We start from the raw sequence: 18,942 nt of genomic DNA on the forward strand, positions 1-18,942 counted from the left end.
ATTATCACACTCAAAAACCACAATGTCCTTTGTGTGTCACTTCTTATACTCTCTCCTCCCCAGGGCATTGTCAAATAAAATTTAAGAAAATAGCCAAAAGTGACTTTTAGAAGTATAATAAATAATTCTCAGCACAGCACATATATATTCCAAAAACAGCATACACACAACAAGAGAAATAATCCTGCATTCCTGGAAAGTAAATGGGGTTGAAGAGGCAGAGTCATGGTGGGACCCGTGGCTTGCTGGTCAGCCAGGAAGCATAATTAGTTACCCAAGACTCCATCTTAGAAAATAATGTAGAGGAGGATTAAGGAAGATGCCTAAAATCACGGTTTGGTCTCCACACTGATGTGGGAGTGATTTCTTTCTAATCTGTTGCTTTCATTGGTTAATTAATAAAGAAACTGCCTAGGCCCACTTGATAGGCCAACCCTTAGGTGGGTGGAGTAAACAGAACAGAATGCTGAGAGAAAGAAGTCGAGTCAGGTAGTCTCTCGCACTCCAGACAGATGCAGGTTAAGATCTTTCCTGGTAAGCCAGCTCGTGGTGCTACACAGAATATTAGAAATGGGTTAGATTAATATGTAAGAGCTAGCCAATAAGAGGCTGAAGCTAATGGGCCAAGCAGTGTTTAAAAGAATAGTTTCCGTGTAATTATTTCGGGTAAAGCCATGCTGGCAGCTGGGTGCCGGGGACGCAGCCCCATCGCTCCTATTACAACACCACACACATGCTCTAGCAGACACACATACACATGAACACATATGTGTATATACACATGAACACATATGTGTATATACACATGAACACATATGTGTATATACACATCAACTGTTATTTAGCTGAAGCAGATTTAATGGATGATACTGCATTTTTTACTTGGTTAGTTTATCAAGCTTCCATTATCTCAATACGATGCTTCTGCTGCTGAGATGTCTTTGAAATAATCTCCTTCATCATATCTGCTGTCTAAACGTGTTGAACATTCAATCATGTGTGGCTTCCTGTAGTGTGCAGTCCCTTCACCCTATTGTGCCTTGCTGCTTTCTCACTTGTCTACAGAAGAAAATTCAACTCCCTAAACAGGAAGCCCAAAGCCATACCTCTGTGAAGATTTTCTCTTCTTATTATTAAATTAATTATTCTGTCAGTTTTGTTCCCATGAAATATTTACCTATAAGATATTGTACATGTCATACAGCTTTTTAGTTTTATGATTGTTTGTATAATGTTCTCTCCCAGTGGGGTTGTAAGCTTCAAATTCTTCATTTCTTCCTCTTCTGCTTCATCAAAACCTTAATATGCAGAATAAAAATGGTAAAATAATTCCCACTTCAATTGGGTATTTTTGCAATGTGTCAACCAATGTAGTATTAATTGGGCATGAAACTTCTCCATCTAAACACAATAAGCAGTAATATCAAAATCATACTTTACTATAAAATCTGTATTACTGAGAAACTTTCTGTATTCCTTTCTATCAGCAGATTAGTCTGTTGCTGTGTGAAGAAACCACAAGAAACAACTTGTAGGAAACAGTTTATTTTGACTGTTGATTGTTAAACTGTTGACTGAGTTTTCTGTCTCACCCAATCCCACAGTTGTTCATCCCCAAAGAAACACGCAGAGGTCTACATTAATAATAAACTGGATGGCCTATTAGCCCAGGAATCTTATTAACTAATTCTTATAACTTTTATTAGCCCATAATTCTTGTCTGTATTAGCCATGTGGCTTGCTACTTTTGTCAGCGAGGGATTCTCATTTTGTTTCCTCTGCACCTGGGTGCCAACTGCAAACTGACTCTTTTCTCTTCCCAGAATTCTGTTCTTGTCACCTTGCCTCTACTTCATGCCTGGTCGCCCCGCCTATACTTCCTGCCTAGCTACTAGTCAATCAGCCTTTTATTAAAATACAAATGACAGGGTACAGACCATTGTCCCATAACATTTAACTCACATTTATTTTAGTTCACAATCACAACTTACATCCTATTATAGCAAGGGAGCCAAAGTAGCAGGAACTTGAAGCAACTGGCCCATCAGATTGTCAGACAAGAACAGAGAAGAATGATTAGATTCGTACCTATTACTTAGTTTGCTTCCTCTACTCTTTTTATACCCCAAAACCCCAAACGAAGGAATGGTGCTGCTCACTTTTAGAATGAGTTGACCCACATCAATCAAGATAATCCCCCCTGCAGATATGTCCACAATACAGCCTGATATAGATAATCCCTCATTAATGCTCTCTTACCAGGTGATTCTAGGTCATATCAAGTTGAAAATTGAAAGCAAACATCACATTTCTTAATATTTATTGGAACTTCAGAAGATGAGGAATGAGTGACTTTAGTAAAATAGAACTTAAAATTTTAAACACTGAAATAATTGAATTATATATGGTCAAAAACATCTATCATCCAAGTCTCGAAGAATCTTAGCACCTTGCCTTTGGCAATATATTTTAATAACTTGGTCACTACTAAAGTCTTCACAATCAATCAATAACCTGAAAAAAAAATATTTTATTTAGCATCCTTCCAACTAGTAATCGGTTATCCATTATGATAAAAGTATTTCCTTCCATGTACTTGCTTTAGAGAAAGCGAGAACTTCCAGGTATAGGATTCAGTGCCAAGCACAGAGAGGAGCAACGTGTGCTCATCTTACAAATTCTAGAGCTTCATTCTGTCAGCACTTTTTAGATGATTCTAGATTCCTTGAGGATATAATGAAAGAATCAAGATAATAGCAAATAGAAATGGCATGTTCAACATTTTCTTTGGGTAGGAAAAGTGAAACAGAAAAATAATGTGTGAGGTGATACATCGAATTGGTCAGGTTCAAAACACATTACTTTATTGGCATAAAACTGTTTTGTGGATTGGAAAAGTGAACTGGGGATAGATTTTATACAAAGATGTTCCCTAGGGAGCAGATCTATATCTTCTACCATTTTTTTGCACAGATTTGATCTAGCCCTACCCTATGTGGTGCCTGACACAATACTTTGTGTAGTCTGTAGGCTCAAGAAATATTTTAAACAAATGAGTAAAAAGCAGTAAACACCACATAAGTGACAAATAAATCAAAGAGCCATTTGTCTCAGAAAAAGATTTTCTCCAGAGAGATACATGATATTTCAGATACTGAAGAGTGTCCATTAGGCACTTCTTTCTATGCAAAGACTTACAATCACTTCCTGTGCTGTAAAAGATAAAGTCACAGCCTATCTTTTACTGTGCATATAAATAGCAACTTTAAAACATATTCACTGCTCCACGGTCTGAAAAAATGGAACAATAATTTCTACTATTATAAAAATAATCAATATCTTAAAACAAAACATATAAGGGCTTTCAAGTAGAGTTAAGGTACAACCAAAGCATACAACAATTCTCTTAGTGACCAGTGATACATCCCTCAACTTTCCCTAAACTTTGTGTTTAGAACTAAACATAGTAAGAAGGATTTAGTGTGTCCATTTTTTGTGGGTTTTTTTTTGTGGGTTTTACAATTGAAATAAAATGGATTTGTCCAAGTAAGTTTCATTTTTTATCTAGCTAACTTCTGTCTTATGTAGTTAAAACATTCCTCACGAATATTTTTAATTCACCAGAATATTTAGGACATATCCTCTCTACATACTAGTTATCATATCTTCCTTTTAGCAATATTTGTTATCTATTACATATCATGGACTCTGCTTGGCTTTTGTGTGAGAAAAAAAAAGATGTAAAGAAAGAAGCATGTTGACTATGAGTAACACAAGAGTAACAGAAAAAGTGCCCTGAGGTAAATAGGATGAAATCTGGCTTGGTGTCTGTGGTATTAATATTGTCAATATCCCATGATCTAGAAACATCTATAAACTGGGATTCAGAGCAATAGCATTCGTTTTAAGTGGATGCAATGTGCCATGATGGGCTACACCCTCAAACTGTGAACTGTGAAGGTGAAATATTTTTCTCATGTATTTGGTCACAGAAATGAAACAAGTAATTCATACAGAAAATTGTGCTGTTGCCAGAATAAACCTGCCTATCTAGTTTCTGGACCTATGCAACTGGGTTAAGAAAAAAATGAAGAATACTTTAGAACTTCAGGCAACAAAAGCCCTAGAATGCTGTAAACAGAGTATAATGGGCCATTCTGGTGGAAATTTGAAAGACAAAAATGCTGTAAAAAATATGGACAATGGAGGCCTAGCTCTTGAACTTTCTGAAGAGAGTAGCAATTCTACTGGCAACTGCTCTAGAACCATTCAAGTTATATTCTGTCAAAGAAGCTAGTTGCATTCTATGTGTGTCTGAGAACTTCAATGAAGCTCATCACCAAAAGTAATGGACTAATTTGTTTCATAGAAGAAATTCCAAAACAGTAACATGGGAACATATTCAATATGTGACATGGTTACAAATGAAAGCTCTTATTTAGATCTAAAGGGTGTGTGTGTGTGTGTGTGTGTGTGTGTGTGCGTGCGTGTGTGATTGAGAGAGAGACAGAGAGAGAGCAAAAAGATGAATATTAATTTTGTCAAGGAAAGCATGTGTATTTTCTAGGAGGGTTCAGAGAAAGCAGCTATAATTATTTTATTGTTAAAGAAATTAGTTCTACTAAATAGAAATATCTTGTTCTCTGCAAGGAGTGGAGCAATAGGAAACATACTCTGGGGGCAAGACACTCCTATTAAATGTGCTATTTGGAAAATCTAAACTCATTTGAAAGAAATATAAACTAAGAAGGGGCTCATTGTTCTAAAAAAAAATAGGTAAGTGTTTTCCACAGGTTAGCTTAGAAAGCACACCAAAGCCAATATAATATATAATAGGATACAAGGCAGACAGAATATATCTTGAGTTTTCAGTCAAACTTGGAAGCATCTTATGTTTGATACTTGTGTTATATATTTATATATGCAATAATGAAGGGATAAATGAGGCTTGTGCCATGGTTCAGAAAGATTGATGAGACTAGGAAACATATAGCAGGATTGAATTCCTTACAAAAAATTCTCCAATGGCACACAGCCCAAAGCTGAAAGGGTAAACCCTACATTGCAATAAATACTGTAGGATGTTGGAAATACTGTAAATGTTTGGATGTCTACTGAGAAATGATGCATGAAACATGTACACCTTGTGCAAGTGAGAGGCTATATGGGCACAGGACAGTTGGAGAAAAGGGGCTGTAAGATTCCTAGAGTCCAGGTGGTTCCTCCAATGCCAGAAGCAAAGACCTGTATTTTGAGACCTATATTTTGTTTATAGCCATCTTAAGTCCACAAGTTAAGTAAAATATTCACTTCTGTCACCTCTGCAGAGCTAGTTCGGAACCTAGGGAATTAACCTAGTATCTCGTCTCCCTGCAAGACCTGAAGGCCCCAGGTTTTAGAAACAATTAGCATTTCCTTTGTTAATTAACAGTCACAGACCCTCAGTATTTCCTTATCAGCTAGAGACATCTCCAGACCTAACATTCCAGTTACATCAACGACATTCCAGCAGATCTGACACCCTCCCCTCCCCACTGCCTGTTTGCTATATAACAGCTCCTGAGAAATAATAAAGTGTCAGCTTGATCAGAAAGCCCAACTTGCTGTCATTTCTCATGTCTCTTGTCCCCTTCATTCCTCCCCTCCAGGGCAAATTCGGTTCTGTTCCTGTCCCGCTGGTAGGGACACTTCAAGAGTCCTAGTTGCTCAATTTGCTCTGCTGATTTGTGTTCTTGGTTTTAATCTTTCCTTGCTATGCAACCATTTCTCCCTATTGGGATGTAAAGCTTTATTCTGTGTTGGTGTATATTGGAAGTACGTACTAGTTTTTAGTTTATTTGTTAAATAAATGCTCACAGTTGAAAAATTGTCTTGAGTCTCAGAAGAGGCTTAAGCTTGGGATTTTAAAGTGTTAGAACTATTAGAGACATTGGGGACTTCTGAAGTTAGACCAAATGAATTTCTGCATTATAAGATAGCAATGAGTACATGGGGATGGAATGAGAGGTTATAGTTCAAAAGCCACGTGTGTCAACATCAACTTTACATGGACTAACTTTGTGATTGTTAATACTCCTTGATAATTTGAAAGGCTCTAGAATCACCTAGAGACAATCTTGGGGCAAGTTTGTGAGGGGTCTCTAGACTGAGCTGAAGGGAAAGACACAATAAACATGGGTGACACCATTTAATGGGCAGTGGTCATTAATCAAACAAAAAAGAAGGTAGACTGAGTATCATCACTCATCTCCATCTTCTTTCTGACTGTGGATACAACATGATCAACTGCTTCAAACTCCTGAGGCCAAGACTGGTATCAGAAGTCCTTTTGTCTATGTATTGCTTTTATTGGTTAATAAATAAATCTGTTTCAGCCAGTGGCTTAGCAGAATAGATCTAGGTGGGGAAAGTAAACTGAATGTTGAAAGAAAGAAGGTGGAATAAGTGGTACGTCATGTGGCTGCCAGAGGAGAACGACGCCAGCTGGAACCTTGCCAGTAGACCATGAACCTCATGGTAAAATATAAAATAATAGAAATGGGTTCACTTAAAATATGAATTATCGAGAAATACGCTTAAGCTATGGGCCAAGGCAGCCGGGAATGAACAAGTGGCTTCTGCCAACACAAGACTACAATGAGACAAATTATTGCTTCCATATTAAAGTTGTTTTTCTCAATTATTAATTCATAGCAACAGAAAAGTAAGTGGTACAGTGACAGAGGACCTACCAGTGTTTGCACATGTGACATAAATCTTAATAGGAAATCTGTTTATAAATGTACATATACAGCTTTAATAAACTTTCCTCATCTGACATAGCAATGTTTCCTCCAACAGTCACAGACCCTAACAGAACCCCTATACCAGACATGAGAAGCCCTCTTTGTAATTGCTTACCAGAGCTGTCTAAGAGACTCCCCAAATACACAGCCTACTGTTTGTTTTTGGTTGGCCCCAGACATATAAGATTAATACCTATTTCTAAGAATACCTGTTGAGAAATAGGGCCCAGAGACCCCTGAGCTGGAAGTTATCTAAATGCCTCCTCCTTGAAGACCAGCTTTCATGGTAGAAGAAGGTACCATGAGAGCTCCCAAAGGAGGAAAGCAAACAACAGTCCTAACTAGCTTTGATGCCATGAAGCACATAAATACGCATGGCATGATAGCCCTAAGGGTTCCAGAGTGACATGCTTACTTTGGCAGAAACCAACATCTCTCTAACCAGATTTGGGACCTCTCAGAAAGAAAGAAACAGTGCCTGGCAGTGGAAACCTAACAAACTTTTCACTGCTAGTAAAATCATGTTATTGGGGGGAAATCTATAATTACTACTTTCCTAACATAATTCCTGACAACAATCTATAAACATTTATCATTACACCCACAGAAAAGTTTAGTCTTCACTCCTCACCAAAGAAGCCTCTCTTTGCAACAGAGTGACCATTACACAAAACCACAATCAAAATGCAGAATTATGGAACCCAGTCCCGGTGGATACGTCTACAAAGAACTCCCACACATAAGGTTAAGGGGACATTAGATAAGAGGGCCAGGGAAAAAAACGAAAGAGCCAGAGAATCAGGGAACATGCTGTGAGATGGTGTTTTCCTAGTTAAATCAGAAGCCACACCCATAAAGTCTCACCAAGATGACTTCCCAAAGGTGAGCTGAACAAGGATAACATCAATGGACATTTACAAGTGAGCAAAGTCATCTCATAATATACAAATAACTATAGACAACTGAGAAAAGTATTACAAGGCGGGGGGGGCGCAGAAAAGGTGGTCTTCCCCAGGGAAGGAAAGAACAAATCAATTGAATGTCCAGTACCAAATGTCTAACCCTAAAATCATATATACAAATAGCATTATACAGATCTAACAGTTATATTTAGGAGTATTTCTAAATATATGTTTTATATGTTATATAAAAATATTTCTAAATGTACATGTACATATATGAATGCAATAGCAATGAAAAAGGCCATACATTTAATAGTAAAGAGTGATGTATGGTGGGAGGTAGAAAGAGAAGGGAGAAATATTGGAATCATATTATAATCTCAAAGAGTTAAATAAGATAAAAATATTTCCTAGCAGCTAATATAATAGCTATTAGACAATGAAGAAATTTGGAGGTAGGGGTAGATGTGTCCAAGTAAGCAGAAAATGGAGAAATGGGCATGCCATTGGTCTTTGGTGTGCTTTAAAGATCAGAACAGTGAGAGGTTAGTGCATGATGGATAGACTCAGAGTATAGAACATGATGATTATAGGGCTTTGTTTCAGCTTATTTTGGGATGGTAAGCATGGATGAGCAGCAAACTAATAATAGACACAGAGACTTGATGTTGTCTTAAGGAGATTGAATTTATTTTTATTTACCTTGTAATGTTTGATTAACCCATATTGAAATGGCAAAGTTCTTAAACCCAAATTCTTTCTAAGAGGTTTTCAAGGTAGCCATTGTCTTAATTAGGGTTATTATTACTGTAATGAAACACAGCAATAAAAAGTAACCTAAGAAACAAAGGATTTATTTTACTTACACTTCCATAGCACAGGTCATCATGGAAGACATCAAGGCAGGAACTGAAAGAGGACAGGAATCAGGAGGCAAGAGTTGATGCAGGGAGTACAGAGGAATAATGTTTACTCACTTGCTCCTTACAGCTTGCTCATCCTGCTTTCTTATCTAACCTAGGACCACAAACCCATGGGTGGCAACATTCATAATGATCTGGGTCAATTAAGAAAATGCCCTACAGACTTTCTTGGAGCCTGATATCATCAATGTGTTTCCTGGAGTAAACATTGCCAATGTAAGTTGCTGTGTTTGTTTGCTTTAATGAGCTCTACACACATAAAACAGTAATAATGAAGTATCCCAGAATGACCATCATTATCATCATATCACCATCATATTCACTATCACCATGACAATTATCATAAAAACCATCATCATCATCATCATCATTAGGCATTATCTGAGCTCTTCTGTGTTTTAGTTGTGCTGATTAATTTTAATAGTGCGCTACTATTTGAAATTTGTCCCCCTTAGTTTACACATGATTGAACACAGGCATATAGAAAATTAGCCAATATCTTCCATTCCATGTAGCTAGTACAGGACAGAGTAGCCAAGATTCATAACAAACTCTGATGTGAAGCTTTAACCTTCATACACTCTTGTTTTTTTTTTTGTTTTTTTTTTTTTGATGAGTATCTTTCTTTATCCTCCTTTGATGATTTATTCAGCTTGATATTACAAAGACTCAGGTTTATTTCAGAGAACTGCGTGATAGGGTGTGCAAGTGTGAGATCAGTCTAGTTTCTGGACTAGATGTGAGCCTAACTCTAAGCCAAACCCTAACCCTAGACCAAAAGTCACTAAACACATTTAACTTAGAAACATAAAAAGTATGCAAGGCTAAAAGTATTTTTTAACCAGCTGTGATATATATAAAATTTTGTTTTTACCTCTAAAATTGACAGGTATCATTAAAACCTCCTCCATAAAACTTCTTAGCAGATAACAAAATCCCAGTCTCTGTGAGGAAAAGTAAAGGCACATTTTTTAAATGTATAAACGAATTTTCAGAGGTACAGCGTTGGAGGTTGTCATGGCAACTTTTCTCTCTCCTTCCCACTGCTTTTGGCAAGTTTTATTTTATTATTAAAGAAAACAAAAAATATATAAATTCCCTCATTAGCACCATTTCCAGTGGACTGAGACCTCTTTTCCAAATATCTTAGAGTACAAGATACATAGCAATAATGCAGTGAACTGGCCGGGGAGGGGGGTAGTTTATTCCTCCACTTTAAAATCAAAACAAAACAAAAAAACTGAATGCATCCACTCATTCATTCACTGCATAGAATCTTGGTTTTCCTCACCAAAAATGTTTCAGTCTAGGACCTTGTGAATATACTCTTGAAATAGAACCCTCCCTGAAGACACTAAAGGGAGTCTATCATGCAGGGGAAGGGAAAAAAATGCAAGTTGCAAGGCAGTGTATAAGAAAAATTCAAAATGTTGTGGGTTCGGAGGCTCATACCGATCTTATCAGGCAGCACTCGTGGCCAAGGCTTGTTGGAAGAAACACTTAAGTTGTCCTGAAAACCTAACTAGGAACTAACAGGAGAAAAGGCTGGGTTTCATCATCACGTCTTTTTCCCTGTCTGAAGACCTGAGCCTGTGCTTAACCAAGGTGTATTTGTAGCTTGCAAATTAATATGAAGTGAAGAATCTGGCTGATAGCCCTGAAAGTAAGGTGCAATATAAAGAGACAATGTGGGAATTTGTTAGGATAAAGAGATAGAACACCAGGAAGTTAAGTGAATCAGCTTGTCTGAGATTAAATACTCTTTATTTTTCATGTATTGAAGAGAGCTAACACACACACACAATCCTGTAGCAAAACTAAAAGAGTCCTTGGCCAAGATTAATATTAAGCATCTTCTAAAATATGACAAAAAAAATCAGTTAAAGTCCTATGTGTTTTTTGTTCTCAATGAAGAGCTAGCGTTTGTGCATGCAAACTATTTGCAACAATTTCCTCATTATTTTCTTTCATTGCCCCTGCACCAGTGGCAGCAAGTGGAAAACAAACTTCAAATAAACTGCGCTTAGCATACTCTCTCCACAACTTGGGGAAAAAAATAAAAACATTGCTTTTGAACCCATAAATTCATGGCAGTTAGCAGGTACATAAAATATTTTACCTTGTAATAAAAACATATTCAGCTAAAATGGGACTGACCCTAATATTACCAAAGTAATTCAAAAGTATCCTGACCAGTTATTTTTAAAAGGTCATTCAACCAGGCCCTGGAAGTTCCTCAAGCTTTTACTCGAAAGCTTAAGAGTTGTCAATAGCTCCTAACTTCGACTCTCTCACACTGAAGTACTTTCAGGAACAGAGGAAAACTGCTTTTGTTTTTAAGGTCACATTGCTATTTTAGCGCCTAATTGCAGCTCTCCACCTCCCGTGGTTGGCTGAAAATCTCCGTTTCCCACTGGATGCATCATCTCAAGGTGGCCCTCGGCCTTGCATCTCATGCTGATCACGAGTTATATCTGGCAGCTGTTTAAGTCCCCAGTTAATTAAAAACTGGAAAGCAAATTAATTATTACTTAATATATGCAGTAGGCTTGATAAATATTTTTTTACAACAACAGAATCATAAGGAAAAATGATCATATGAGCAATATGATCCTATCAGATGAAATAACTGAGACCCAAAATTTTTTTGTGATATTCAGGGTCTTTAACCTTCTCTATGCCATATCAAGAATAATTCATCTTTTGTAGGCACTAAAAGCAAAGTATATGATGGAGAAGTTTTGGCATGTAAGTAATAGGAGAAAAACCAAAGAATGGCTTGGTACGAAGACAATGGAGTCCATGAGGGCTAGAAACACTTGTAATGACCTGACTCCTTTCACATCTTGCTCTTGGACCAGGCTCTCTCTACAGCAATTCTCTACACATCATTAAAATGGTATCGTAACTGGCAATGAGAAAGATGGCTAGGTGAACAGCTGTGAACGGAAGGGGAAAGATCTGACTATTTCTGCCATGGTGATGTGTTGCATCTAAGGTCCAATGACTTTTCAAATCTAACTAGAGAGTCCAGAGTTAGAGTTCAGAACAAGCCCCTTCCAATAGCTGCTGATTAACTCTGGAGAAATCATTAATCTTCAGACTCTAGTTTGTGAAAACAGGAACAATGTATCTCCTAGGCAGAGAAGGCACTAGAGAAATTTATGTTCAACTATTAAGAGTTCAGAGGAAGATAGTTAAGATTCTTCCTAGACTCAAAAACTGATGGCTTTCTTTTTTCCTTTTTGCCTTTGGGCATTCATCTTAATTGACATTTCTACAGCTTTCCTAATACCAAGGAGACCCACTATGTCTAGACATCTTCAGGGCAATTTTATGCGACTTCCAGAGCAATTTATTAAGGGTAATTCATTGTGTATATCTGTCACCTTTCAACCGTGACATCAAAAATGACAGTAGCTTTTTAAAATTCATATTAGCATTTTTTCCAAGGGCCCTAAGCCTTCTTAGCTCATTGTGACCTGTTACCATCCCCAAAGAGATTTGTACCCATATCTTCGATCCTCATTACAGACAGGGAAACTGAGAGTCACAGATGAATAATTGGTCCCAAGAGAAAAAAATGAATTTTCAGCAGAGAGGAGATTAGGAAATAAAATCTCAACACCTTGCCCCATAAGAATAACTTTCATGGTTGAATTCAATGAGAGACAGAAAGGAACATCTGAAATACAACTGTGTCCCTTCTCAGCCTGCTCAGGAGTTTCATATATACCCTGGCTATGTACGTAAGCAAATTATAATAATAGAAATACAGCTAAGAGTTATAGTATATATACATTATTTCAAGTATTTGTTTCTCATTTACTTTTCACAGCAGTCTTAGTAAAGCAAGACTGGGTAATTTATCTGTAATCATGAAGTCACTGGATTAAAGAATAAAAGAAGTCGAAGGCATGGGAGATGAGAATATGAAGGAATGGGATGGTAGAGGAAGGAGAGGGAGCAAGTGTGAGAGCAATGAAAGAGATCTCTTGATAGATGGAGCCACTATGGGGTTATGGAGAAACCTGGTGCTAGGGAAATTCCCAGGAATCCACAGGATGACCCCAGCTAAGACCCCTAGCAATAGTGGAGAGGAAGTCTGAATGGGCCTTCTGCTGTAATCAGACTGGTGAATAACCTGTCATCAGAGAGCCTTCATCCAGCAACTGATGGAACCAGATGCAGAGATCCATAACCAAGCACTAGGCTGAGCTCTGAGAAATCAATTGAAAGGAGGAGGGAATATATGAGCAATGGGGGTCAAGATCATGATGGAGAAACCTATAGAGACAGCTGAACCAAGTTCAAGGAAACTCATGAACTTCAGACCGACATCTATGGAGCCTCTATAGGCTCGAACTACACCCCCCCCCATACTGGGAGGCAGTGGTGAAGCTTGGACTATCTGTGAGGCACCTGGCAAAAGACCAGGATCAATCTTACTGATAGATCTTATTGGAGCTAGCTTATTGGAGCCCATTCCCTATGGGGTTACCATGCTCAGCCTTAATGACGGGGACATGGTGTTGGCCTTGTACCAACTTAATATGCTGGAGTTTATTGAGTCCCCCTGGGAGACATAGGAAAATAGGGAAACTACGGTCAAAATTTGAACCCAAATTCTACCTGAGTGATTCATGGGTTATGTGGTCTGAGGTGTGCTATCATCAAAACCAGATGCATGTGAGTCATGCAGCTTCCCTGGCTGGTTCATTTCTGACTTATCAATGTTGCAGGACCCAACAACTCACCTTTCCTGCCTCTGCAGAATCATGTCTCACCATGCTCTTTTTTTTTTTTTTAGATCAAGTCTCCAGTTGCTTCCCTACCTCAGAACTTCCTCATATTCTGGTTGTTTTCCTAGAATTCAGTCCCTACCTTCAAATTCTGTATCAGCAGTTTATTGTGTATACAGCACAGCAGAAGAATTCTCCCTTGATTTAAGTTTTATCATACTGAAAGTTTGTGTGGTACACATCTCTCTTTTTAAGTTTTTTTTTATATAGAAATGGATACAATTTGTTTTAGACATTATCAGTAATAAAACAGAAACCACTTGTCACACAATGTATAAAAATGTACAACTTAAATTTGTTACAGACAGAAGTTTTTTTCTTTCTTTTTTTTATTGATTTTTATTGAGCTCTACATTTTTCTCTGCTCCCCTCCCAGCCTCTCTCCTACCCCTTTCAGCCCTTCCCCAAGGTCCCCATGCTCCCATTTACTCAGGAAATCTTGTCTTTTTCTACCTCCCATGTAGATTAGATCTATGTAAGTCTCTCTTAGTGTTCTCATTGTTGTCTAAGTTCTCTGGGATTGTGGTTTGTAGGCTGGTTTTCTTTGCTTTATGTTTAAAAACCACCTATGAGTGAGTACATGTGATAATTGTCTTTCTGTGTCTGGGTTACCTCACTCAAAAAAAAACCTTCTGTAAAGCAAAGGACATGGTCAACAAGACAAAACAACAGCCTACAAAATGGGAAAAGATCTTCACTAACCCTACATCAGACAGAGGTCTGATATTCAAAATATACAAAGAACTCAAGAAATTGGACACCAAAAGAACACATAATCCAATAAAAAAAAATGGAGTACATACCTAAACAGAGAACTCTCAACAGAGGAATCTAAAATGGCTGAAATACAGTTACAGAAATGTTCAACATCCTTAGTCATCAGAGAAAGGCAAATTACAGCAACCCTGTGATTCCATTTTACACCTGTAAGAATGGCCAAGATCAAAAACACTGATGAAATATTATACTGGAGAGGTTGTGGGGAAAAGAGAACATTTCTGCATTGCTGGTGGGAATGAAAGTTGGTACAACCCCTTTGCATGTCAGTGTGGCAATTTCTCAGAAAATTAGGAAGCAACCTTGCTCAAGACCCAGTAATACCACTTTTGGGTATATATCCAAGGATGCTCAATCGTGCCACGAGGACATGTACTCAACTATGTTCATAGCAGCTTTGTTTGTCATAGCCAGAACCCAGAAACAACCTAAATGCCCCTTGACCAAAGAATGGATAAGGAAAATGTGGTACGTTTACACAATGGAGTACTACACAGCAGAAAAAAAGATATCGATATTTAGAATTTTTCAGATAAATGGAATGAGCTAAGTAAAGATTTTGAAGTCAAAGACAAGAATACAGAGAAATTTTATCAATGGCCTGGTATAACATTGCTAAACAGCGACTGAGCTAAACCCCAAATTTAGTTCTGATTGTAAAATTTAGGTTCTTTGGACTTAAGCTCTTTCCAACTGCCTTTGCAACTTTTATCATTGCTGAGATAAAATAACTGACGGCAATTTAAGGAAAGAGTGGGTGGGTTTTATTTGAGATTACAGCTTTAGAAGGCATAGTTTGTAGTGACATGAAGGGAATGCCAATTAAAACAGACAACTAGCAGGTCACAATGCATCGGGATTCGGGAAACAAAGGGTGGTAAATACTTATGCTAACACTGCTTTCTCTTTTTGACTTAGTTTAGGACCTTAGCCCATGGTATGGTGGTATCCAAAGTTAAGGTGGGTCTTCTCTCCTCAATCCAAAAGATTAACTTGTGTTCTCAGAGGTTCATCTAATCTCTATAACCCTTCAGAGGTATGCATGGAGGTGCGTTTTTCAGAGGCTCTAATTCTTGTCAATGCGGCAATACAAACTATTACAATAACTTAGATCTTAGAACATCTTATAGTATAAGCTGCTGGTTCTTTTCACAATACTAAGATGGCATTTCATGCGGTCCAGGAATGCATGATCTCTGACCACCTTGCTGACCGAAAGTAATGTCTGCCTAATACTAAAGGAAAGTCACATGACAGTGATACTGCTTTGTTCTTCTGGGTATGGTTCTTCAAAGGGGCCTTGGGATAAAATCAAAAGTACTTGGCAAGTTGTGGTGACCAATATTGGTCATCTCAGCACTTGACAGGTGGCTCCAGGGGGAGGACTAGATGGAAGACAATTTGAATTAGTCAGGTAAAGCCAGTCCCATCTACATAGTAATACCCTGCTGCAGAAATCTCAAGTGTTTGGAGGCTGTAGGTCTTTGATAAAGCACCTGTTTATCATTCACTAGGCCCTGAGTTTCAGTTCTGAAAAACCCACCAGATAAAAGAAGTCAGATCACTGAAGTTGGATTGTTGTGTCCAATGAGCTAGTTGACTTTAAAAAAAAGAGCTTCAGAAAATTGACAGATATCACATCATTTTTTCATTTATTTAGTTTAATTACAAAGTTCATGATACCTACTGCACTTTGGACTTAGCCTACTACCGGGGATACTTGAGATTTCAATATGCCATTTCACCAACGTATGAAAAATCAAGTAAGTATCAAATAATGAAACTGTGGCAATAAATATTGCAGACTGTGAATGTGAGAAAAAAGAACATAGAGATATGACAGATGAAACAAGAAGGTAGCTGCTCTAATTGCTTCTTCTTGTGGTCTCAGACCTTGAAGAATGTGTCATTCCTTCTACATGCAAAATGATGTGGTGACAAAAAGTTGTCAAAGCCAAGAAAGTGATAAGGATCAGCTAGTGTGCTGTGATGAATGTATAGAAATAAGAAAAGAATCAGCCTAACTACAGAGACATGTAGACAAGGAAATCATCCATCTAAGTGTACTGTGGCCCAAGTACTCACCACTATGAGACCAGGTACGAAAGGAACGGCAAGACAAAGCAGAAGTTCTCACTACACTCAGGTTGACATTCAAGCAAGGGTCTGTAGCAACAGATAGATTCATGCTGCTGAAGACACAGTAAAGGCTTTGGACTTCTATCTAATTGCATATAAAGCCTGGAAATAATTTGACCTGATAAATATTTGAAAGCTTACTCTGGCTTTCTCTATGTGGTGGCAGCAAGAAACAACCAATTATTATTGTTATGATTTTGATTAGTATCAATAATATATATCTTGGGGCTTTGAAATCTTGTTGGTACAGTGACAAAACACTCACAGTCATTGTTTCTAAAATGACACAGCAGAGCATGGGACTGTTTGTTCTTAGAGTATGTTTCCTTCAGATAATAGCCACACTGCAGGTAACTGGCATATTAGACAATAATATTCCGATGACAGAAGACACAGGGGGAAAGTTGAAGGGAGGAAGACACAGCATCAATTTGTAAATGAAGGAATAATTTTTATTCAATTGAAGCCTCTGCATCTCCATGGCTACTAACTCGTGCTCTAAGCATGAACTTTGTTAGAAGTAGGGAATAATTAAACTTTAATCCTTTATATTTGTCAGTTTTACTATTCTTTTGGAAAAAGTAGATCAATTCTTTACCACCTTCAAGCTTACGTATCTTTTTCTCCTAAAATTGGAGAGATTAGTTCATATACCAATTCTGTAATTGACAGGAAAACATGGGTACATTAGTCAACTTAACAAAAATAAATTTAAAATTGGTATTTAAACAAAATTTGCATACAAATATTTATAGCATTGCTAATTTAGAATAGCCCCAGATGAAAGTAAGTCAATTGTTTATCAGATACTAAACTGGTCATGTGGGATACATCCATTCAAGGGAATATTACACCTTTGAACAAACAGAACAAAACCATTTTCTCCCTCTCATATATGTGGTTGCCTATCCTATCCAGAACTCAGAGAAAAACATAAGAGATTAAAACACTTCTGATGAACAAAAACATTTCATTGGTTAGTCAAGGACATAGTTAAATTAGTCATTGACTGTCATGCATTATATATTTATGATTTGTTAACTGAAAATGTGAATTTATAAAAAATATTATTGAGACTTTTCTAAAGGTCTCAACTGTTTTCTGGTGGCCTGTTACATGAGCTCCAGGCTTGTGGGGGTTTCTGTTCTGCCTGGTCCCCCAGCCATTTAGTCCCAGAGAAAATCACACAGAGAGTCTACATTAGTTTATAAACTGAATGTCCAATTAGCTCAGGCTTCTTATTAGCTTTTGTAGCTTATATTAACCCATTATTCTTATCTATGTTAGCCACATGGCTCAGTACCTTTTTCAAAGGGGCAAGTTACATCTTGCTTCTTCCATGATCTGGGCAGGACTGGGGGGAAGAGCTTTCTTCTTCCCAGAATACACCTGTTCTCATTTCCCCTCCTCTACTTCCTGTCTAGCTACTGACCAATCAGCATTTATTTAAAACATAATTGACAGAATGCAGAATAATCCTGCACCAGTGGCCTAGCTCAAATTGCTGTGTAGTTAAAGGGTTAAAAGCAACCGGTGACATCATAGCACTTTCCAGACGGTAATTAAATGGAATCATCTTGAAGACATTGTTCCCTAGATGGTCCTTTGGAGGAATGCAGACAAAAGTGCTCCCTCAGTGGTATATTGTGGTGTGTTAATCTATCATCTGGATCCATTATCAGTAATTCTTTCAATGCATTAGTGAATATACTGACACTTACCACAGGTCAACTGCATAAAAAGAAGAATCTCTCCTTGACAAGATCCCTTAAGCTCACAGAGCCAATAGTTCCCAATTCCCCAAACCACAACATTTGCAGTACTTTTCTCAGCACTCAGATCCCATGTACACATACATATATAATATCTTTTGGCTTATTTTCAAATGGTTTTTGATCTCCATATTTCTTTAATTTTTAAGGTCATTTTTGTTTTTCAGATTATTTGAGCATTATGTAATAAAGAATAAATATCCATACCCAATGCTGAAAAATCTAAAAAACAAACAAACAAGCCTCATATGCTATTCCCATTCTTTCTACTTACATTCTGTTTTGTGCTAGATGTTATATCCAGAAAAATTAGGTAAAAATAAGATATAAAAAAATACTCAAATCAGAAAAAGAAGGGTAAAACCACCTCGTTTTGAAGAGATATGATCATAAAAACCCAATAACCTCCAGAAATAAACTTGTAGAAATAATAAATTCAGTAACACTGACTGTTATAAAAATCATGGTTTAGAAATTAGTAGTATATATATATACCAATAACAAACTATCTGGAAAAATGAATAAGTTCTTTTTACTCTTCCTCAAGAAAGCTTCTTTCTCTTTACAAAACACAGATACCATCTTGAAAAACCACAGCCAATCAAGATGCAGAGTTTGCATCCCAGTCCCAAAGTATACTTCTAAAATACAATTCTCACAATTAAACAGGATTATTTTCAAAGGGAGGTCAGAAAGATTTTAAGATCAGAGAGTCGAGGTGTTTATATGAGGTTTTGTCTCCTAAAAATAGCAGAGCTCACCACATGGCTGGCTAATCAAGAAGTGAACAAGTGCAACAGCAATAGACTTGCCAGCGCTGGTGGATGGAGCCCAAGAGTCCT

This window comes from Chionomys nivalis, chromosome 9 (assembly GCF_950005125.1).
Source record: "Chionomys nivalis chromosome 9, mChiNiv1.1, whole genome shotgun sequence".
Taxonomy (NCBI): domain Eukaryota; kingdom Metazoa; phylum Chordata; class Mammalia; order Rodentia; family Cricetidae; genus Chionomys; species Chionomys nivalis.